A 24278-nucleotide genomic window follows, 5' to 3' on the forward strand; every position below is an offset into this window, starting at 1 on the left:
GGGCCCGGGTGGGGAATGGGAGGCACAGTCAGAGAAATAAAGCAGAAAAAGAACTGGAAGATGAAACTGCAAAATTAAAGGTGATCCTGGCAAGACAATAAGGAAATTCTACTTTGGCCAGGAACAGCCTACCTCCTGATTCACTTTGCTGTCTGCTCGAGATCCAGAGAAGCCTAAAGATAATGGAGAAGTCCAAACCACAAAAGAAGTGAAAGCTTAAAAGTGTGAAAAGGAAACAAAACAAAACAAAAAATACTTTCTAATGGAAAAAAATGTCATCCCCTTTGTGATAGGTTTTATTCACAGAAGTGACAGCGACGTAACTGTCTTGTTTACATACTTACCCCTCACTGCACTCTGCAACCCTTGAATGGAGGCAGCATGTGGTATTTATTGTGGACTTTCTGGGGCAAGGCATGTTTACAAATGGTAGGTGTTTGTTGAATGAATGAACACAGTGAAATGTTTCTGCTTAAGTGGAAGGGTGGAGGACAGCAGGAGATGAGATATGAATTCTATGGCGCATGTAATAACACTCATATTTTAGAAATTGCGTCCCTTTGTTCCCTTATTGTTTCTTTCCTCTGTCCCTTATCATTTATTTCCTTCCCTTTCCACATTTCTTTCTGTCCCTGCTCGTTGATTTCTTTCCTTCCTTTCCTTCCCTCCTTCTCTCCCTTCTGAAATCGAGGGAACTGAGGCTAAAAAGGGCTAGTTGACGTTTCCAATTTCCTCCATGAAGGTGACGATAGAGCTGGGGCAAAGATAATTCCTCTCATCACCCAAGCCAGGACTCTTGTCTCCACATCACACATGCTCCCTCTAGTTTAGATTTATGTACAATTGAAGAGAGCCAAGCTGTCACCATGACACTGAATGAAGCTCCTAATTACTCTCTCTGCATTGCTCTGAAATTATGACATCTACAGAAATTAGTGGCACTTCACTCTCTGCTGTATTTCAGGCATAGGAAATGCTTGGCTGTGATGGCCATTAAGAGGACAGACATGAGTGATAGGAAACAAATTTTGTTAATAAGTATGTGTCAAAAAGTACAATACGTGTAGATGATCTACACAATAAATGTTTTCAAAAATTGACTGCTCTGAATTTCAATTACTATCATGAGCTTTGTCACACTTCAGCCGTATCCTCACAACACCCAAATTAAATGAAAATGTGAAAAATCTGCCAGTTCATATTTGTTTGAGTATACCATTCCATAAATGTGCATGTTGTTTTTCTAGCTAAATCCATCTGTTATTTTGGTATTGTGTAGACATATCCACAATTCTAATTTTATTTTTGTATTGCCTCTGAATATTTCAGGGGGCAGAAGTCTTGAATTCTCTTAGCCTCTCAGTAACCTGGAACCAATAGTAACTTAGCCATAGTTTTACTCACTAATATTAAAACTAGTAATAGATACCCTTCAACTATTTCATGGAGGATTAAGAGAACACATTAAATGACATTCAATGCATAGAGGAAGTTTTCAAAGGACCAGCAAAAAACATCATTCATTCTGTTTTTTAAGGGGAGTGAAATGGTGATGGTTGCCGAGAGCATAGGAAGTACTATGAGGAATCAACCAACTTTACTTGCCCTCATGCATATTTTTACTTTTGCCCAGAACTAATGAGCCCTGATGCAGAATCACTGCACCTGAAGTTCTACTGAGATTCTGCTCTAGCGTTGATTTTTTTTTCTCTTGCCTTTGCATCTTCTATTTAAATTTACTTTCTCATCTATGCTTTGCTTATTAGAAATTCTGCTTCAGGGGAACGGCTTTCATTTTTTATTTTTTACCTTTAGCAATGATTATTACTTGATGCAGTTTAATTTCAAGGATTGGAAGGGAAGAAGGCATGGACAGGTAGGGTTAATTTGGGGCCATTAGCTCATGAATCAGTTAAGTCCTTGGTGAGTAATAACCAAGAAAGCCATGACTAATAAACAAGAAACATAATACTGCTTTTGTTTGTGTGTATATGACATAGAATTATCTTAAGTTTTATTGGCTGTTTAAAAATATGAGAGAGACTTCCCTGGTGGTCCAGTGGTTAAGAATCTACCTTCCTAGGCGGGGGATGTGGATTCGAATCCTGGTCAGGGAAAGAAGATCACACATGCTGCAGGGAAGCTAAGCCTGTGTGCTGCAAACTCCTGAGCCTGTGTGCCGCAACTAGAGGGAAGCCCAGGAGCTGCAATGAAGACCCAGTGCAGCCAAAAATAAATAAATAAATACATTAAAAATTATAAATGAGGTTAGCTTTTTCTAAGTACTGGAACTTTAGAATAAGTTTTATCAAAGAAAATATCTGCCCAATATCCTTCAATTTTCTCCCTCATCTGATAGGAAGTGCTAAAACTGCTAACTGCCCCCCTCCCCCCAAAAAGAGAGAGAAAACAAAATGAGTATTATAGAAAAAGCAGGTAGTTGAAGACAATTTACTGACATCATCTGCCTTACAAATTGTTATTACCTGAAATAAAGAGAAGAAAGCAAAGCTGAATCTTGAGCACTGGAAGAGATAAAAATCCACAAACCACTGTGCAACATGGCAAAGTTGAATGAGACATTGGTGAGAGGGTGGATGGAATCAGCTTGTAAGGTTTTGTTGGGTTTTGCCAGGGTTGAACATAAAGTTGTCCCAAGGGAAGCTAATGTGCCATAAATCCCTGTATCTGATTGGATTTGGAAAATTACCCCTGAGCATACATGGAGGTTTCCTTTGACTAAACAGATTTTCTGCTGCTGCTGCTGCTGCTAAGTCGCTTCAGTCGTGTCCGACTCTGTGCGACCCCAGAGATGGCAGCCCACCAGGCTCCGCCGTCCCTGGGATTCTCCAGGCAAGAACACTGGAGTGGGATGCCATTGCCTTCTCCAATGCATGGAAGTGGAAAGTGAAAGTGAAGTCACTCAGTCGTGTCCGACTCTTCACGACCCCATGGACTGCAGCCTACCACGCTCCTCTGTCCATGGGATTTTCCAGGCAAGAGTACTGGAGTGGGGTGCCATTGCCTTCTCCGAAACAGATTTAGGGCTTGTTAATACATTTCAGGGGGAAGGCAATGGCACCCCACTCCAGTGTTCTTGCCTGGAGAATCCCAAGGACGGCGGAGCCTGGTGGGCTGCCGTCTCTGGGGTCGCACAGAGTCGGACACGACTGAAGCAACTTAGCAGCAGCAGCAGCAATACATTTCAGTTAAGCCTTTTCTAATGGACATCTGGGATTGCTTCAGAGATTGAACTATGATTCCATAGATGGAAATCAACTTCTCTTTGAATGGTATACTTATCAGATTTAAATGAACTTTAGGTTAAACATTCTTCCTCTCCCAAAGTCTAAGAACTGCTGAAAATGTTTTTTCTTGTTGTTGTTGTTTTTTCTTTATCCAAAATGAGTTTGCAGCTTTTCTTTTTTAAATTAATTTTTATTGGAGTATAGTTGATTTATCATGTTGTCCTACTTCCTGCTGTACAGCTAAGTGATATATACACACACACACACACACATATAGATATATCTCCACTCTTTTTTAGATTCTATTCCCATATCAGTTATTACAGAGAATTGAGTAGAGTTTCCTGTGCTACCTAGTAGTTTCTTACTAGTTTTCTATTTTAGATACAGCAGTGTGTGTATGTCACATGCATTGTATGTGTATTTAACACTTTATTAACTTGTGACTTTTTGGGTTTCCTATGATATGAAACAATAAAACTCATCTTAACTCAATAACTTCCTGTTTTTTTTCTTTTTTGTTTTTTTTTTTTTGGCTTTTATATAATCCTACAGTTTTAAATACTAAAGACTTTGAAGCAGCTTGTTAAACCCATAGACCATGGATTTAGATGGCTTTGATGCACACCCCATTCCTACTACTGACTGGAAAGGAACCATTAGGCCACCATCTTTTTCAGTTTTCTTATTTGGTAAATTGGGAGAGGGAAGTAGTATGTGGACTCTTCATTGACAGAGTTGTGAGAATTTTATCATACAAATCTTCCTTGACTCAATGGAATAGGGGTTATGCTCCTATAAACCCATCAAAAGCAGAAAATATCTTAAGCGGAAAATGCATTGAATATACCTTATCTACCAAACATCAGAGTTTACCCTAGCCTACCTTAAACATGCCCAGAACACTTATATTAGCCTATAGTTAGTCAAAATCATCTAACAGAAAGCCTATTTCATAAGAACGTGCTACTAACTCATGTAATTTCTTGAATAATATACTGGAAGTAAAAAAGAAAATGGATGTATGGGTACAGAAAGATTATGAGTGCATTGGTGATTCACCTTCCTGATGGCATGGCTGACTGGGAGCTCTGGCTTGCTCCCACTGTCTGGCATCACAAGAAAGTATTGTTGGACACATTCCTAGTCTGAGAAATATATAAAAATTCAAATTTCAAAGTATAGTTTCTATCAAATGAGTATAGCTTTCGCACCATCATAAAGTCAAAAGATCCTAAGCTGAACCACCATAAACTGGGACTGTCTGTACTCCAGGTGTCAAGCTCATAGTAAGCAATAAAGGTCAACTATTATAATTATTATATAATTAGTATATAAAACTAATTTCTCTTCTCTCAGTCACTTGATCCTTATCATAAAATGCAAGTGGATATTTTGGACTGATGTCAGTGAGATGGCAGGATAGGAACTGTCAGACCTTGTTCCAACTGATTTACCAACAATATATAGTCCAGAAAGCCTTTATGAGAAATCCAGAGACCAGTGAAGATGACTGAGTACCCCAGGAAAGGGTAAAGCCAAGAATAGTCACATTGAAATGGGTAAGAAAAACTATTGCATTTCACCCACGATAGCCATTCTCCAAAGCCAGCATGGCTTGGGGTGACTGGAAGAAAACACTGAATTCAATGCTTCTTTGGAGGGTAAGAGAAGAGTGGAACGTATGGCCAGTGTTCCAGCCATTCAAGGGGCTGCCCGAGGGACTGGCTTCTGTCTCCCTTGACTAGGAGTGCTGATGGGGAGTTAGCTTACTTTTGAAGCCTGGGCACTGGTGAGAAGAAAGTAGAGCTTATTGCAGGACCAAAACACCCAGGGATCCACAACAGACAATGGAGAGAATGTGACATTACAAGACCCTAAAAAACAAACCGGAAAATGTGTATAGTTGGGAAATTGCATGAACAAGCAGAAGAGAAGACACAATGTCAGAAAATGCTGAGGAGGGCCCTAGAATCGATAGCCAAGTTGACTGGTGAAGGTTTTCTATACAAAGCCAGTTCATAAAGACTAGAAAAGTTGATGTTTTTTTGTTTCCAAAACCCAAATTCCAGAAAAAAACAACCAGGCATTTGAAGACACAGGGAAACATGGCTCAACTAAAATAAATAAATAAAATAAGTAAATCAATCTCCAGAAACTGACCCCAAGGAAACAGACATATATGAATTAATCAACAAATAATTCAAAATAATTGTATTTTGGAAGCGCAATGAACTTCTGTCAGAAACAAAAACACAGAAAATAACATGTTGGTGAGGATGTGGAGAAATCAGAGCCCTTGTATACTGTTGGTTGGAATGTAAAAAGGTGCAGCGGGTATGGAAAACAACATGGAGGTTCCTGAAAAAACTAGCAACAGAATTCTCATGTGATCCAGGAATCCCACTTCTAGGTATGCAGGCAAAATAATTAGAAACTAGGTCTTAAATAGATATCTGCACACTTATATTCATTATAGCATATTCTCAATAGCCAAGAGGTGGATATCCATGAGAGACAGAAAAATGTGTCATATATACACAATGAAACATTATTCTCCCTTAAAAATGTGAAGATTGGTCTTCTCAGGTGGCTCAGTAGTAAAGAATCTGCCCACTGATGCAGGGGACACGGGTTCATTCCTGATTCTGGAAGATCCCACATGCTGTGGAGCAACTAAGCCCATGTGCCACAACTACTGAGCCCAGGCTCTAGAGCCCGGGAGCCGCAACTACTGATGCCCATGCACTTTAGAGCCTGTGCTCCACAACAAGAGAAGCCAACGCAATGAGAAGTCTGCACACCACAACTAGAGAATAACCCCCACCCTCCAAAACTAGAGAAAGCCCACGTGTAGCAATGAAGATCCAGCAGTCAAACAAAAATAAGTACTTTTTTTTTTTTAAGTGAAAATCCCATTCTACGCCACAATATTGATGAACCTTGTAGATACTATGCTAAGATAAATAAGCCAGTCACAAGAGGACAATTACTGCATGATTCTACTTACATGTGATATCCAAATTAGTTAAATTCTTAAAAAATAGAATCACAGTTGCCAGGAGCTAAGGGTATGGGGAAAAACGGAGTTGTCTTTCATTAAAATCAAGACAATGTGCCCCAAATGGAGTTGTTAATCATAAGCCCCATGTTACCAAACCAAGACTTAACTGAATTGCTGTTTCAGTTCTCCCAAAAAAGGAATCTTAAACCAGTCACTCATGAATCACCTAATTAGTACTTGTTAGATAATGTGCCTAATAGACCCCTGCTACTGTCTAAAGGAAAGTGACCTTGGAATAATTAGCCCACTTTTTTTTTCCTGGTCTAGTATAACTTCCTTGATCCCACTCTTTTCTGCCTAAAAAGTCTTCCATTCTCAGAGCTCCTTCCTATCTGCTAGACTGAAGGCTGCCTGATTTGCAAATCATTGAATGAAACCAGTAAGATCTTTAAATTTTACTCTATTGAACTTCACTTTTTAATACTTTCGATGGGTGGTTTCAGTTTTACAAAATGAAAATTTTCTACAGATCTGTTGCACAACGTGCTTAGAGTTAACACTGCTGTACCTGTACTATACACTTAAAAATGACTAATATTTTAAATTTAGTTATGTGTCTTAATAAAAAATTTTCATATTAGAGTGAGCTCTAAAACATTTATACTTCATCTATTCCCTTTTATTCCTATGCCAGTAGAGTGTCACAATTTCTCTTATTGTCTCTTCTCCTTGAACTTACCACTACTTCTATTTCCTTTGTCATTTGAATTTTTCATTCACTGCCAAATGTTTGAGAATAATGGATTTCAAATTTCTTTAAGAAATATTTATAAGAAAAGTACACAACTCTGAAGATTCAATCAACAGATGCTGGTCTAAACCACAACTGTTTCTTCATGCTACACTAACCCAGAGTGATACTTAGCTCTGAGTAATCTATTGTTTGGAAGGAAAAAGAATTTTCTTTCTTCTTTTCTAGTTTCTTTTCTATAATAAAAGATTAATAGGAGAAAAACAAACAGAAATTTAAAAACACATATACCTGCTGTATACATGGGAAAGTGGCTTCCCTGATGGCTCAGCAGTAAAGAATCCGCCAGCAGTGCAGGAGACCAAGAGATGCAGGTTCAATCCCTGGGTCAAGAAGATCCCCTGGAGAAGGAAATGGCAACCCACTCCAGTATTCTTGCCTGAAAAATCCCATGGACTTACAGTACAAATCATTGTAAAGAGTCACACATGACTGAGTACACACATGGGAAAGATCCAAAAAACCTGAGTAACTTCCTGAAATGGCCCAAGCCACCACCTTAAATATCACTTTCAGCTAAAGGCAAAACATGGTGGGGGTGGGGGAACCAGTTATACGAGGTTATCAGGCAAAGTACATTAACCAGAGTATGTTTGTTTTGCAGATTCAAGTCACCACCTTCTGCATCAATAAGGGTGTCTAGAGGTTCTTTTCTTTTTTTGTCATTCTCCTCTTACTGGTACAGACAGGGAGAAAGACACTCTTGCAAATGGAGATTCGCTTTATAAATTTATCTTGCAAGAGGTTAATATCTACTCAGATGTCAGAGCTTCTCTTGTGTCTACTTCTCAAAAATAAGCAGCTCAAAATAATCCTCATGCCAAAGAGGCATATTTTGGGGTGGCATACTCTGCCAATAACCTCAGATTTGCAGATGACACTGCCCTTATGGCAGAAAGTGAAGAACTAAAGAGCCTCTTGATGAACGTGAAAGAGGAGAGTGAAGAAGTTAGCCTAAAGCTCAACATTCAGAAAACTAAGATCATGGCATCTGGTCCCATCACTTCATGGCAAATAGATGGGGAAATAATGGAAACAGTGACAGACTTTATTTCTTTGGACTTCAAAATCACTGCAGATGGTGACTCCAGCCATAAAATTAAAAGATGCTTACTCCTTGGAAGAAAAATTATGACCAACCTAGACAGCATATTAAAAAGCAGAGATATTACTTTGCCAACAAAGGTCCATCTAGTCAAAGCTACGGTTTTTCCAGTGCTCATGTATGGATGTGAAAGTTGGACTATAAAGAAAGCTGAATATCAAAGAATTGATGTTTTTGAACTGTGGCGTTGGAGAAAACTCTTGAGAGTCCCTTGAACTACAAGGAGATCCACCCAGTCCATCCTAAAGGCAATCAGTCCTGAATATTCATTGGAAGGACTGATGCCGAAGCTGAAACTCCAATACTTTGGCCACCTGATGTGAAGAACTGACTCATTTGAAAAGATCCTGATGCAGGCAAAGATTGAAAGCAGGAGGAGAAGGGGATGACAATGAATGAGATGGTTGGATGGCATCACCGACTAAATGGACATGAGTTTGGGTAGACTGTGGGAGTTGGTGATGGACAGGGAGGCCTGGTGTGCTGCAGTCCATGGGGTCACAAAGAGATGGACATGATCGGGCGACTAAAGTGACTGATACTCTGCTACCTTTCAGTATAAACCAATTCTAAAACTAGGGAGGGTATACTAAAATGTACCTCCACAGTTAGTAAATGTAGGGGAAAAAAGTAAAGAAAACCACTAGACTATTAAGGTATGACCTAAATAAAATTCCTTATGATTATGTAGTGGAGGTGATGGATAGATTCATGGAATTAGGTCTGGTAGACAGAGTGCCTGAAGAACTATGGACGGAGGTTTGTTAACACTGTATAGGAGGCAATTATCAAAACCATCTCCAAGAAAAGGAAATGCAAGAAGGCAAAGTAATTGTCTGAGGAGGCCTTACAAATGGCTGAGAAAAGAAAAGTAAAAGGCAAAGGAGAAAGGGAAGATACACCCATGTGAATGCAGAGTTACAGAGAACAGCAAGGAGAGGTAAGAAAGCCTTCTTAAGTGAACACCGCAAAGAAATAGAGAAAAACAAAAGAATGGAAAAAACTAGCAATCTCTTCAAGAAAACTGGGAGATACCAAGGGAATATAGCAATCTCTTCAAGAAAACTGGGAGATACCAAGGGAATATTTCATTCAAAGATGGGCACAATAAAGGACAGAAATGGAAAGGACCTAACAAAAGCAGAAGGGATTAAGAAGAGGTGGCAAGAATACACAGAAGAACTATAGAATAAAGGTCTTAATGACCCAGATAACCATGATGATGTGGTCACTTACTTAGAGCCAGACATCCTGGAATGTTAAGTTAAGTGGGCCTTAGGATGCATTACTACGAACAAAACTAGTGGGGTGTTGAAATTTCAGCTGAGCTATTTAAAATACTAAAAGATGATGCTGTTAAAGTGCTGCACTCAATATGCCAGCAAATTTGGAAAACTCAGCAGTGGCCACAGGACTGGAAAATGTCAGTTTTCATTCCAATGCCAAAGAATGTTTAAACTACCATACAATTGTGCTCATTGCACATGCTAGCAAGGTAACGCTCAAAATCCTTCAAGCTATGCTCCAACAGTATCTGAATTGAGAACTTCAAGACGTACAACCTGGGTTTAGAAAAGGCAGGCAAACCAGAGATCAAATTGCCAATATCTACTGGATCATAGAAAAAAATAAGGGAATGTAAAAAACAAAAAAACAAAACTACTCCTGATTCATTGACTATGCTAAAGCCTTTGACTGTATGGATCACAGCAAACTGTGGAAAATTCTTCAAGAGACAGGAATATCAGATCACCTTACCCATCTCCTAAGAAACCTGTATGCAGGATAAGAAGGAACAGTTAGAACCAGACATGGAACAATGGACTGGTTCCAAATTGGGAAAGGAGTATGTCAAGGCTGTATACTGTTACCTGGCTTATTTAATTTCCACACAGAGTATATTATGTGAAATGTTGGGCTGGAAAAAGCACAAGCTGAAATCAAGATTGCCAGGAGAAATACCAATAACCTCAGATATGCAGATGATACCACCCTAATGGCAGAAAGTGAAGAGGAACTAAAGAGCCTCTTGATGAAGATGAAAGAGGAGAGTGAAAAGGCTGGCTTAAAATGCAACATTCAAAAAACTAAGATCTTGGCATCTGGTCCCATCACTTCATGGGAAATAGATGGGGACAGTGACAGATTTTATTTTCTTGGGCTCCCAAATCACTGTGGATGGTGACTGCAGCCATGAAATTAAAAGATGCTTGCTCCTTGGAAGAAAAGCTATGACCAACCTAGACAGCATATTAAAAAGCAGAGACATTACTTTGCTGGCAAAGGTCCATATAGTCAAAGCTATGTTTTTTTCCATTTGTCATGTATGGATGCGAGAGTTGGACCTTATGGTCCAACCAACTCTTTCTTTATAGAAAGCTGAGCACCAAAGAATTGATGCTTTTGAACTGTGGTGTTGGAGAAGACTCTTGAGAGTCCCTTGTACTGCAAAGAGATCAAACCAGTCCATCCTAAAGGCAATCAGTCCTGATATTCATGGGAAGGACTGATGCTGAAGCTGAAACTCCAATAGTTTGGCCACCTGATGCAAAGAGTCAACTTATGGGAAAAGACCCTAATGCTGGGAAAAACTGAGGTCAAGAGGAGAAGGGGGTGACAGAGGATGAGATGGTTAGATAGCACCACAGACTCAATGGACGTGAGTTTGAACAAACTATGGGAAATAGCGAAGGACAGGGAATGCTGTCCTACTGCGGGTCATGGGGTTGCAAAGAGTCAGACCTGACTTAGCGACTGATCAACAACATAGTAAAGGCAAAGCTGTATCACACAAAACAAAAACCAAACCAAACCATGAACTGAATGTCCACACCATAACATGATTTTCTCATCTGGATGGTTTACCTTTTTGCCAATTGTCTTGTTGAAACCTGTCTTATAGATTTTCCTTATCCTCTGTGAAAAGTGGCTAAAATAACAAAGAATGTAAATCTGACCTTTTTTTTGTAAAGTGGAATTTCCCATTTCCATTTATAAGTTATTGCTTTGCTGGGATTATCAGTGTATTTAGCATATCACTTTACAATGACTTGTTAAAGAAAGAGCAGGCACAGGTCAATATCTGAGGTCGCTTTGCAATTGATTTCATTTTTTATGTTTTTATTCTTGAGTTTCCTCTCCACACCAAACACTATATTAGAAGCATAAGATTAAAACAAGACAAAACAAAAAAAAATATAGTCCACAGCTTTATCTTAAAGTTCCTTGTCAGGGATTATCTTTAAAACTCCACTTGAATAAATGTAGGCACAAAGGGACTTGATCCACTTTGGTAACCAATGTTCCTCTAGTAGCCAGTGGTGAAGCCAGGTCTCTGAGACAAGGGGCACCATGGTGTTCTCTCTGCCAGGCTCTGTTCTCCGTGGTGGTCTCCTTCATCTTCTGTAATCCATCTTCCACAAGTTCTTCAGCCCAGCTCTCACAGCTCTTGTCTTCACAGCTTCACCATTAGAGAGGGGCCGAGCAGAGCCCACATCCCAGAGAAGGCCCTGACTCCCTGGCACATAGCCCGCCCCTGTCACTGTGTCTAGGAAGATGCTCACTTGTGACTGGCAGCCTCCACCAGGTTCCTTTGTTGCAGTGAGAGCACAAATGACTAAGCTGTGTGTCTGCTCTGAACGTTATTAAGTATTTTGTGAGATCAAATATAAATTTGGAAGAGAATCGCCTCCCCCTGGCCTAGGTTAGTTGAGTAAGACAAAAAGGTATGGATGGATTCAAATAATATCCTGTGAGGCTATTTCTCACAATTATTATTCACCCACCTATTATTACCTTTCAAAGATAAAGTTTAAAGCAGCCCTGTTTGGAGTAAATAACTGCTTTTCCATCTGGACATAATCATCTGTATATTCTTGATTTAAAATTACTACTGGCATCCCGCAGTTTTCCCAAATCCACGGCTACATTTTGCTTGTGATGTTTTATGTCTGGGCATCTCTTTGGGTCAATTCTGTTAACTGACTTCTCCACAGGAAGAAAACCATGTCCCACCCTGGCATGTGGGAGGGTTTTATCTCATGTTATAGAATGTTTTATATGGTATTCATTTAAATTTTCCTTCATGTGATGGACTGCGGATCTCTCTCTTCTTGTATAATGCCAGTTTGGTGCTAAAGGGAAATGTGAAGCTTTACAAGTATCTTTTCTTTTTTTTAATATAAATTTATTTATTTTAATTGGAGGCTAATAACTTTACAATATTGTTATAGGCATCTTTTCAAAAGAAATATTATCCATGAACTCTAAAGCAATAAAAAAAAATTCCATGGAAGATGTAGTAGAATGAGGAAAAAATCTAGATGGTGGGAAGAAAAAAACCCTAGAAATACCATTTTGGTTTGCTTGACCAAAGGGGGATAATCTGAAAGGGTAAGCAGCAGTGTGCTGAGGCATTTGGATGACGATACCACACATGGAAAGAGTGACTCTCCACATGGCAGGTGTCTGAACAGATCATAAAGGGCTGAGTTGGAGGTGAGAGATTGACTTTTGCATCATAGGAACATCCTCAAGGAGCTTGTGCTGAGGAAACGAGGGCATATAGGCTGAATCTGCAAATGCCTCACAGTTTTCATGTCTCGCTCTCTAAGTATAATCTCCTGTGGCTAGTGAATCCCCATTTTCTCCCTGGAAATCACAAGTGGTTTTAGCAGTGAGGTTCTGGTATTTTATTCTTGATTTGTTACAAATGGTTGTTAAAAGATGAATCATTTGTGAGTGCAGTGAGGAGAATAAAACTCAAGACTTCAGTGCCTGGTTTACTGATCACTGCACACCAAGCACAGCAGCCCCCGATGGCAGCAAGTGTCTGTGGGTCTTTACAGGGAAGCAGAGAAAACCCATTGCCTTCTCGGTCTAGTAGATGTGATGCTATCCAGCTGCCAACTACCAGGCTGCTGGTGCCTGGCTAGGGTGGAAACTGCTTGTTCCTAAGAAGCAGTTGATGAATAATAAGTCATAAGAACATCCCTGCAAATAACCTATCAATAAGTATGACCAGCAGATAAGGCCTCCTGTTGCTTTACTTACAATGAAATTTAATACTCTGTTTCTGGGGAATAAAATTGAACCAGGGCCCATCAGTTCTGGCAACTAATGCTTTTACTTGTGTCATCAAGCCTTTTTTTTTTCCTGAAAAGGGTGTAGAACTTTAGTGGAGTATCCCAAGCACCCCTGTGTTGTTAGATGATGGTTAACATTTTTCAACAATAAAGCATTTGTACATTAAGGTATGTACTTAAAAAAAAAAAGATATAATGCTATCGCACACTTAATGGACTACAGTATAGTATAAGCATAACTTTTATATGCACTAGGAAATAAAAAGAAGTTAATTTGTGCAACTCACTTTGTGATGTTTGCATTACTGCAGTGATCTGGAAGCAAACCTGTGATATCTCCAAGGTATGCCTATACTCTTGGATTAGTCAGTAGTGATGACCACTCTTCCTTTTCTTATATTGCCAATGTGTGGCTGCTGCTGCTGCTTTTTTAAAATCAGCTTCTCCAAGTAAACAAATCTTGGCTCTCTTTCTCTAGATGTGCTTGTCTCTTCAGATTAGGGGGTAGCAAGATGGCCTGTGACCTTAGTTCTTTGATGGGTCCAAGAAAAGGCATTCCAGTCTGTCCAGCTTCTTCTGATTATAAGTACAGGGATGATGACTTTCAAGCTCTTCATGTGTTTGTGCTAAAACTAGAAATGCAAACATTTTTATGTATAGATTAGGCTATTTGCATCCACAAAGTCAGATATATAAAATATAATGTATTCTAGTTTATTCACAAAATTAAAATTCAAAGTTAAAATATTTTTAGGAAGAACATTTTATATCCAAAGAGAACATACATGGCAGAGCTGAGATAAAACTAAGCTTGCACTAAATTTATGCTAGTATAATTGCATCTGAGTGAATTTGGTTCCCAGCAAACATTTATATACCCCAGACTGTGTGTGAAATGATGCTGGGCTCCACCAGTACAGGAAGCACAAGGATAAAACTATCAAACTCAGGGAGCTGACATTCAGCCGGAGATAGACCAGTGAATAAAGAATGTGACATGTTATAAAAAAAAAATGAGCATGGTGTTATGGGAAGAATGAGGTAATCCTCAACATCAAAGTACAATTTTAGAATTAGTTTTCATATAGTCATTTAGATTTCTGTCTTCCGCACTCCAAAATGCACTGAGTAATGGGGCTTGCCCCCTAGAGACCACGAGACTTTGCAGGGTGCCAGGAACATATGTTAAAAGGAGTTCTGCACACAAATTGCATTAGCATCAGTGTTAATCCCCATTTCCCTAATCGGCTTATGGAAAGACATCTCCAATATTGACATTTCTCTACTTTATCTTCTTTTCTAAAAACCATATGATCTGGTTTTGACAGGAATACACATATTTAATTCTCAAGAAAACTATATATATTTGAGGTTTCAGAGTGTTAAATGATTTTTTAAAAAGCAGTATTTTTGCATTCTTGAAGAACAAAATGTGATACACAGTCTCAGAAAACAGAGAGACTTCTACAAAGAATAAGAGAATCACCTGACTGCCATCGGGACAGGCATTGCCTAGCAACCGTCTGTGATTTGCATTGATTAAGTCAGCAGGTTCCATGGTCCCAAGGAAAAAGACCTCTGTATTATTCTTTAAAATACTTTTAATTTGCGGTCAAAGTTTATACTCAATTATCTCCTTTTGCTTTTATACTGTCCTCCAGATCTAAGCGTGGGATGGTACGTGTGTCTTTGCATTTTGACAACACATATAGTCCACTTGTTTATAAAAAATGCTACAACTCTGAGATAGCTCTCAGGCCACTTAATAAAACTGTCATTTTCACCTATTATTATTTTTATTTTCCTTTTCTCACACCCTCACCTCACAGACAACATGTGCCTCATTTACAAACCACACCAGAAATACTGATTTTTCTTGGTAACTTAACAGCAGTGCCTCTCGATTTTTATACTCTCTATAAGGCTAAGGAAGACTAGAGCTTTAAAGACCATACTGAAGTGCTTTCCTAATGGAAACTGGAGTCACAACATCTTAGTTTTCATCTTTCAGGGACCATCCTTTGTTTTGTTGTGTTTTGTTTTTGCTAGATCATAGATATGGACCAGAGATATGCACCCAAGTGGATGACTGACAAGAGTTCTTTTCAGAGACTAGCCGTGGGGTTCCGGACTCAGTGTTCATGCCAAAGCCTAGTGAGCAGTGTTCCTTTCCTGCCCTCCTTTCTTATGGCCCTCTCATGAAAGCTGTGGAGAATTTGAGAGGACCAAAACTTATACTTCTCAGCACACTGTATTTCCCTCTGTACGTTCACAATCTGAAGTGGCCTTTAAAATGTCTATGTACCTCTGGCTTTTCCCTTTCTAAACACTCCAACATGAAACCTGAATGGCTCCCAAGGTGAGCCCTTGGCTTTGCCTTACAAGCGCTGGCCAGCCAGCCAGTGTAGTTAAAACAGGGCCTGATGATGGCCTCTGTGAGAGGCTATGTTCAAGGCTGTCAGCTCTGAGTTCAGTCTCTCCATCCATTAGCACACCAGACACAGTTAAAGAACAGAAAACAAATCTTAACCTGTCAAGTTTCAGAGACGTATCTCTCTCTTCCTTTATTAAAGGGACTGGCTTAGTAACTCTGAAAATAAAAACCCTGTAGTTCTAGTGCTTTATGCCTTGTCACATCACCATGTATAAAATGCATTAACCATATGATCTGTTCTTCCACTAAGGAATGAGGGCCAGTTTCCAGGCAGGGTGGCAGAAACCCTTCATTTTCCCTGGTGGAGTTCAGAATGGACCAAACTCTGCAGTGAACTCACTCCTTTTCCATGGAGATCAGAGTTGCCAATATCTGCATCTACATATGCTCTCTCGATCTTCCAGGACATACCTGAAGTTGATTTGAAGGAAGCTTAGGAATCAACATTAGCTTAAAGCCTTAGAATGTGTGGTCTCTACCTGAGCAATTTTGTTATGAAACAGTTTTTGGAAGAGAGAACACATGAAAAAAACCAGAAGCTGAATCTATCAAATGTTCACTGGGTTGTTCAAATATTTTCCTGTGAGAATAAACTAATGAATTCACGGATCATTGGTATATAAACTGCTCAAAAATCCCTTTGGTCTTCTGGAGGCTACAAAAATGAGACCACAATGATCCACTTATTTTTTTCATTTAGCATCCACTGATTATCCAAAACATAATACCCAATGCCCTAGATATCAGAAATACAAATACTATAAACACCTTCTTTTATATATATAAAAAGGATATGCATGCCTATGTATATGCATAAGAAATGCATAGTCAATCAAAAACTGGCATATATTTGTCACATCAAGTTGTAGATGTCAGCTTTCTATGCAAATTAATTCCCCAGGATGATTTAATTTCAAGTGCTTTTATTCATAAAATTATGTGTTTGGCTTTTCCCCACCCCATTCCACATTCTTAAGCTTATGTTATTTAAATCTGAAGAAGAAAAATAAGTAAAGACACCACGTTCAGTAAGAAACACACATCAGGGAAACTTAAGGGCTTGATATATTACCACAAGTGAGCTATAAAATGGAGCGTTTAAGCAATTCCACACCTATCAAGCTCTGAAACATGCAACAAAAAGAGGCTATGGTGTTTTCTTGGTTTAATTTTTTTTTTCTAATTTTATTTTATTTTTATTTTTATGTATTGCTTTTATTTTTTTATTTTTTTAATTTTTAATTAATTTTATTTTATTTTTAAACTTTACATAATTGTATTAGTTTTGCCAAATATCAAAATGAATCCGCCACAGATATACATGTGTTATATTAAAGGATTTCTTTCACTCTCCACCTGATTTTGCATCAACAGACCCAACCAAAAATGCAAGAGAAACCTCTTTGTTCCAAAGCATATCCTCCATGGCCACTGTTTCTACTGTGACTGTTGGAACTTGTTAGTGAGGTAGGAGATGGACGAGCCCCAGGCTAAGCAGCTGGAGTTTGTCTCCTATGGATAGATATTCCAAGATAAAGATAATGGCAGGACCTAGGAGGAGCTGAGTCCAGTTTGGATAAAAGATAAAGAGACCATGTATTTCTTATCCTTGAGGTCAGAGAGACCTCCCTGACTACATATGCACAGAAAGGCTCCTTGGGGATCAAAAAGGGAGGGACACCACCCTGTAATAGGTGGTGTCAACCTCCCTATAGGCCTCTGCGCTGGACTCCATCTTGGCATGTTGGAAAGGGACCTTGCACAGGTCAGGTGTGGAAAAAGAAGTGAGATCATTGGCCAAAGGTAAAGAAAGACCTGGAAGAACTGCCCTAAATAAGTGCTTTGAATTCCTTCTCTGGTGTGCACCTCCTCATAGGGAGGACACCTACACTCTTTCTCTCCCGGTATGTGTCGCTCTGTCTTAAAAAAAAACAAACTGTTTCTCTGTGTGCTCTCCCACTTTTTGTGTTGTGTCTTTAATAATAAACTCTGTACTTGTTTTGACAGTTTTTGCTTCTTTGAGAAATTCACTTTACAATGGGAGCAAGAGCCAGGGCCACTTTGCTTCTAGCCTCTAGCCCCTGGTGGACTGGTGGCTAGGATTCCTGGTTTTCACCCAGGCTACTCAGGCTTATTTCCTGGGCAGGGAACCAAGATCCCACTTGAAGCCACCACTCCCTGCTGTCTACTTGTGATAGCTAGGATTGTTGATTGGGGCCCTACTGTTTAAGGCAGATTGGCAAAGAGAGATGTAAAGGGTGGAACAGTCAGTGAGAAGGATGCTGTTCTCCTGTAGGTGGTTTGAATTCAGAAATAATTGAGAGCTTCAGAAAGGAGGGATGAGCCTCAGAGAACATTAAAGAGAACTGACCAGTCTATCAATGAGATAAGAGGCATAAAAAATCATGTTTTTAAAAATGGCACCATACTTATGTTTCCAGTCAAGATATATTATTAAGGACTAGATTTACCCTTTCACATAAAACAAACGTAGGGAAAAAATGGCCAAAATATATGAAGAATGAGTTCTCAATGGATCATTCAATCAAAGACAGTGATTGCTGAGATTTGGAAAACAAACTGGTCAACCTAATTATCAAAGATTTATGGGATAAATATGATTAAAAAGTGGCAACACATATCAAACATTGGGAGGTGGGACAGGTTATGTGCCAGAAAAGTAAGGAAGCATTCAGAGACATTAAGACAGTAAAAACAGATGCAGGGTAATGTTTTAGTTTGCGGTTTTATGTTACTTTGATTTTTTGCTTGTTTTATTTATTTTTTTTCTAGACATATGCTCTGGTCTTCCCAGGTGATGCAGTGGTAAAGAATCTGCCTGCCAATGCATGAGACATAAGAGACATGAGTTCAATCCCTGGAGTAGGTAATGGCAACCCTCTACAATATTTTTGCCTGGAAAATTCCATGTGCAGAGGAGCCTGGTAGGCTATAGTCCATGGAGCTGCAAAGAGTCAGACATGACTGAACACAAAACACAACACAAGACACACGTTCCAAGTTTAAAGGTGAGATGGCGAGGCCCCAAACACTGCAATCTGTGGCCAAAGTTCCATAAATCAGGACCAAGATAAATGAATTAAAAATCATATTGACTGGTGGCAGCTGTACTTTAAAGGGGATAGTTCTCCTCCAAGGGATCAAATCAAACGAGTTCCACAACAGACCAATTTTCCCTACAGAGTTGTTGAGATGTATTTCATTTTTATCTTATACTAGATCTTTAAAACCTAAACAGTTTTGAAGGAGTAGCAATTTTCTACCAAGTTGAGGTAGTGAATAACTCAGCTTGAATCCTCACGTCTTCAATTTTTACATAATAGGTGTAAAAAGCAGATTTCTAAGAAATAATTATCATTTTTCTGTGTTTGGAACATTCTCTTATTATTAGTGACCTAAGTAAAAATAAATTCACAAGCTATTAACATTATTTCAATATTCACAAAATAAAAAAGAAAACTCCTTTAGTTTTAGCATAAACACACACACACACATCTTCCCACTAAATGTTCTCTCGTTTTTATGACATTCATTTGCTCATACATAGCTGTGATTTCTGCCAAGCTTCTAGTGAAACAAGACATATTTATGACTAAGACTTTCACAGTTTCAAAAAATTTCAACTAGATAGTTGAGAAACTTAATATCTTCCTCCTCTAAATTCACTATAATTCATGGATATATCAATGTTGAGCAAATGTGAATTTCTTGTTGTTGCCAAATTTACAATCAGTACTTTATAGTTAGTGGATTAAGAACATCTTTAATTCTCTCTTGAGTTTGATAGAAGAGTAACTTGATTTCTTTGACCTGCTTTTGTAACTTTCCCTTTATGGTATTAGCTCATGGGGTTTTATATTATTTCTCCCAATGGAAAATATAAGACTTCCATAAATGAGGCCTTGATATTTAAAATGTTTATTGCTTATTAGGTATACAATTTGCAAATATTTTCTCCCATTCTGCAGGTTGATTTTTCATTTCATTGACTGTTCCTTTTGCTGTGCAGAAGCTTTTGAGTTTAACAGAGTCTCACTTGTTTATTTTTGCTCCTGCTGTCTGCTTTTGGTGTCATATTCAAAAATTCATTGCTAAGACCAATGTCAAAGAGCTTTTCCCATACATTTTCTTCTAGGAGTTTTATGATTTTGAGTCTTAAAGTCTTTTATCCACTTTCAGTTGATTTTTGTGTATCGTGTATGCATGTGTGCTAAGTTGCTTCAGTTGTGCCCAACACTTTGCGACCCCATAGACTGTAGCCTACCAGCCTCCTCTGTCCATGGGATTCTCTAGGCAAGAGTACTGGAGCAGGTTGCCATGTCCTCCTCCAGAGGATCTTTTCAACCCAGGGATGGATCCCGCGTCTCCTGTGTTTCTGGCATTAGCAGGTGGATTCTTTACCATTAGCACCACCTGGGAAGCCTCGATGGTGTATGGTAAGGGTACAGTTTCATTCTTTCTCATTTTGGGCTGTCTGATGAGACCTTACAAATAGCTGAGAAAAGAAGAGAAGCAAAAGGCAAAGGAGAAAAGGAAAGATATATCCATCTGAATGCAGAGTTACAAAGAATAGCAAGGAGAGGTAAGAAAGTTTTCCTCAGTGATCAACGCAAACAAATAGAGGAGAACAATAGAATGGGAAAGACTACAGATCTCTTCAAGAAAATTAGAGATACCAAGGGAATATCTCATGAAAAGATGGGCACAATAAAGAACAGATATGGTATGGACCTAACAGAAGCAGAAAATATTAAGAAGAGGTGGCAAGAATGCAAAAAAGACCTTAATGACCCAGATAACCACACTGGTGTGATCATTCATCTAGAGCCAGACATCTTGGAGTGTGAAGTCAAGTGGGCCTGAGGGAAGCATCACTATGAACAAAGCTAGTGGAGTTGATGAAATTCCAGCTGAGCTATTTCAAATGCTAAAAGATGCTGCTGCTAAAGTGCGGCACTCAATATGCCAGCAAATTTGGAAAACTCAGCATTGGCCACAGGACTGGAAAAGGTCAGTTTTCCAGTTTTCCAATTCCAAAGAAAGATAATGCCAAAGAAGGTCCAAACTACCACACAATTGTACTCATCTCACATGCTAGCAAAGGAATGCTGAAAATTCTTCAAGCTAGGCTTCAACAGTACATGAACCGACAACTTCCAGATGTTCAAGTTGGATTTTGGAAAGGCAGAGGAACCAGAGATCAAATTGCCAACGTCTGTTGGATCATAGAAAAAGCAAGAGAATTCCAGAAAAACTTCTACTTCTGCTTCATTGACTATGCTAAAACCTTTGACTGTGTGGATCACAACAAACTGTGGAAAATTCTTAGAGATGGGAATACCAGACCACCTGACCTGCCTCCTGAGAAATCTGTATGCAGGTCAAGAAGCAACAGTTAGAACCCAACATGGAACTATGGACTGGTTCCAAATTGGGAAAGGACCAAGTCAAGCCTGCATATCATCACCCTGGTTATTTAACTTATGTGCAGAGCATATCATGCTAAATGCTTGACTGGATGAAGCACAAGTTGGAATCAAGATTGCCAGGAGAAATATCAATAACCTCAGATATGTAGATGACACCACCCTTATGGAAGAAAGCAAAGAGGAACTGAAGAGCCTCTTGATGAAATTTAAAGAGGAGACTGAAAAGCTGGTTTAAAAGTCAACATTCAGAAAATGAAGATCCTGGCATCCAGTCCCATCACTGCATGGCAAATAGATGGGGAAACAATGAAAACAGTGACAGACTTTATTTTCTAGGACTCCAAGATCTCTGCAGATGTTGACTGCAGCCGTGAAATTAAAAGACACTTACTCCTTGGAAGAAAAGCTATGACAAACTTAGCATATTAAAAAGCAGAGACATTATTTTGCCAACAAAGGTCCATCTAGTCAAAGCTATGGTTTTTCCAGGAGTCATGTATGGATGTGAGAGTTGGACCATAAAGAAAGCTGAGTGCTGAAGAATTGATGCTGTTGAACTGTGGTGTTGGAGAAGACTCTTGAGGAGTCCCTTGGGCTGAAAGGAGATCAAACCAGTCAATCCTAAAGGAAATCAGTCCCGAATATTCATTGGAAGGACTGATGCTGAAGCTGAAACTCCAATACTTTGGCCACCTGATGCAAAGAACTGATTCATTGGAAAAGACCCTGATGCTGGGAAAAGTTCAAGGCAGGAGAAGAAGGGGACAACAGAGGATGAAATGGTTGGATGGAATCACTGACTTCATGGACATGAGTTTGAGCAAGTTCCAGGAGTTGGTCATGGACAGGAAAGCCTGGCGTGCTGCAGTCCATGGGGTCACAAATAGTCGGACATGACTAAGTGACTGAACTGAACTGAAACCATCTTCCATACAACATTTATTAGAGAGACTATCCTTTCCCCATTGTGTGTTCTTTCTTAAAATTGAGATATAACTGACATAATACATCATATTTATTTTAGGTGTACATCAGAATGATTCAATATTTGTACATATTGTGAAATGACCACTACAATAAGTCTACTTAGCATCTGTCACTATACATAGCTACAAAATTATTTTTCTTGCAATGAGAACTTTAAAAATTTATTCTCTTAGCAACTTTCAAGCATATTATACAGTATTATTAACTACAGTCACTGTGCTATAATTACTTCTCCAGGGTTTATTTATTATAACTGGGTAAAATGGGTGAAGGCAGAAACAGATAAAGGTGGTCAAATGTATAAACTTCAGTTATAAACTTCCCATTGTATATTCTTGGTGCATACGACAAAGCAAATACTATAATAATCTCACTTATATATGGAATCTGAAAAAAAAGTCAAACTCATAGAAAGAGAGGGTAGAAAAGTGAGTTGCCGAAAAGTGAGTTGCTAGAGGCTAGAGGGTGACAGAAATGGAGAGATGTCAGTCAAAGGGTATGAACTTTCAGTTGGGAGATAAATGAGTTCTGGGCATCTAACCTACAGCATGGGCTTCCCTTGTAGCTCAGTCAGTAAAGAATCTGCCTGCAGTGCAGGAGACCCAGTTTCAATCCCTGGGTTGGGGAGATCCCCTGGAGAAGGAGATGGCCACCCACTCCAGTATCCTTGCCTGGAAAATCTCATGGACAGAGGAGCCTGGTGGACTGCAGTCCATGAGGTCGCAAAAAGTCGGGCACGACTAAGTGACTAACACTAACCTACAGCATAGTGACTATAGTTAATAACACTATACTGCATATTTGAAATTCTCTAAAAGAGTGGATCTTAAATATTTTCACCACACACAAAAAGTGATAACTATGTGAGGTGATAGATGTGTTAATTACCTTTACTTTGGTAATCATTTCACATGTATATATCTATCAAATTGCAACACTGTATACCTTAGATATATACCATTTTAATTTGTCAATTATATCACAATAAAACTGGAATAAAATAAAACAAAACACAGGTTCATTGCTTCCTAACATTCCCATTTGGCAATGAGATCCAGGATTGCACGGTCATTAGATATGCAATGTATTTGAATATAAAATTTTTCTTGAACATGCGTTGTCAATATACATAGATAATTTGGTTTTATTTTTGAACATGTGACAAACAGGATACTAATTCTTAGATGGTTTAGCTTATAGGTAATTCCAGAAGAGACTCTGGCAACACCCATACACTCCTATAACAGTTTCTATTAAGAAACACAAACATATCACTCCTATAAGCCCAAGCTTCAATCACTCCTTTGGACCCAGAAGGAAGGATGGTAGTAAAATCAATACTACTGTACTTCCACACAGCTTTTCTACCAGGCCTATAAACTCATCTGACAGCACTAAGATCCGCCAGTATGTCCTACTTCCTGATATTTATCATGTATTTAACAATTATTTTTATTATAAAATTAATGATCAGTGTAGAAAATTTGGAGCACCTGAAATTGGAAAGAAGTAAATAAAATAACTACAGTTCTATATTCTAAAGATAACTTTTATCATTTTGGTGTGTTTTCTAGAAATATTTTTTATCTTTTTGTTTTCATTATAATATCATGAGCTCTTTTCACATCCTTAAACATTCTGTAAAAGGAATTTTAATGGTTGAATTTTTTTTTTTACTGTATGCAGGTAATACAGAGTTTATTTAACCACATCACTATAGTGAATCTATTTTAAACATTTTTTAATATAGTAATGTGGTACATGTGCTGGAATATAATTGTCTAACTCACAGTAGATATATGCTTTATCCATTTTCTTTTTAAAATCACCTAGCCTCCTTGCCTTGACTCACTATTCTATCACACTATCTTGAAAACAGTACTTAGTCATGGGGTGTTTTCATGACCTAAGCAGGTCAATCCAAGACGTTTTCTGGTTTGATAGAGAGATGCTAGGAGGATAGGGAAGAAATGCTCTTTTATCTCTGGAGTTCCTAAAGCAGACAAGGTGGAAATCTGCAGCTGCTGGGGTCTGTATTTTCCTCTCTGAGAGGAAATCTATTTGAAGAGTGGTCAAGTAAAACGAGCAGAGAGAAACCATAGATGAAGTGCAGGAATGTCCTGGCATATACTGGTTCTTGCTCTCTGAAATTGGG

The sequence above is a fragment of the Bos javanicus genome, chromosome X (assembly GCF_032452875.1).
Source record: "Bos javanicus breed banteng chromosome X, ARS-OSU_banteng_1.0, whole genome shotgun sequence".
Classification (NCBI taxonomy): Eukaryota; Metazoa; Chordata; class Mammalia; order Artiodactyla; family Bovidae; genus Bos; species Bos javanicus.